Raw genomic sequence first — 747 nt, forward strand, 5'->3', positions numbered from 1 at the left:
TTGTCTTTAACAGAGCCCTGAATTGTATAGAAAAATCCCTTTTTTTTCAGTATGTGTGTGTGCGTGTGTTCAGCTGAGGTAAGAAAGGGACTTTAAATGTTGGTTAAGGTAAAAAGGGAACTTTTAAAATGTCCACCTGTGTGTTTATGCTTTACTTCATGATTAGATAAAACTTGTTCTATAAGAAACTGATAATTTTGTTGTTCATTAAGTGTCTTCTATTCTGGGAAAAATAGAGCATATGATTGACTGTATCAGTAAGTGGGAAAAGTTAAAATTTTTGTTGTGACCTGTGGAGAAGTGGGATGAGAATAAATAGTAACCACCTCAGATTTCAATTACAGCAGCACTTGTGATCTGGCTCTGTAGCTTAGTTGGTTAAAGCACCTGTTTTGTAAACAGGAGATCCTGGGTTCGATTCCCAGCGGAGCTTTATTTCATATTTGCAATGTGCTTGAGAAGTTTCCGTATCAACATTTGTGTCTGTGTCTTGTGAACTTCAACTGAGAATTCAAATTGCATGATGAATTTCATTTACAGGAGAAAACAGCCTTTGTGAAGGATGTGAGTTTGGAATGGCTCTTCCTCCTCGTACAGAAATTCGGTGCTGATATTTCAAAGGCAACTTCTTTGATACAAATTTGTTCACAGTTGCATTCAACCTGGAAAAAAAGCTCGACCTTAATCTCACTGAAGGAAAGTGTGACCGTGTTGTTTGTTTCAAAGTGTGTGTGTCATTATGTGTTG

General features: G+C 36.9%; 1 non-coding gene across 1 annotated transcript; it reads left to right on the plus strand.

Annotated features, from left to right (window-relative positions):
- Positions 1-359: 359 nt before the first annotated feature.
- trnat-ugu (transfer RNA threonine (anticodon UGU)) lies at positions 360-433 on the plus strand. The gene has a single exon. It is a non-coding gene; the product is annotated as a tRNA-Thr (tRNA).
- The last annotated feature ends 314 nt before the right edge of the window (positions 434-747 follow it).

The sequence above is a fragment of the Heterodontus francisci genome, chromosome 35, assembly GCF_036365525.1.
Source record: "Heterodontus francisci isolate sHetFra1 chromosome 35, sHetFra1.hap1, whole genome shotgun sequence".
In the NCBI taxonomy this organism is placed as follows: domain Eukaryota; kingdom Metazoa; phylum Chordata; class Chondrichthyes; order Heterodontiformes; family Heterodontidae; genus Heterodontus; species Heterodontus francisci.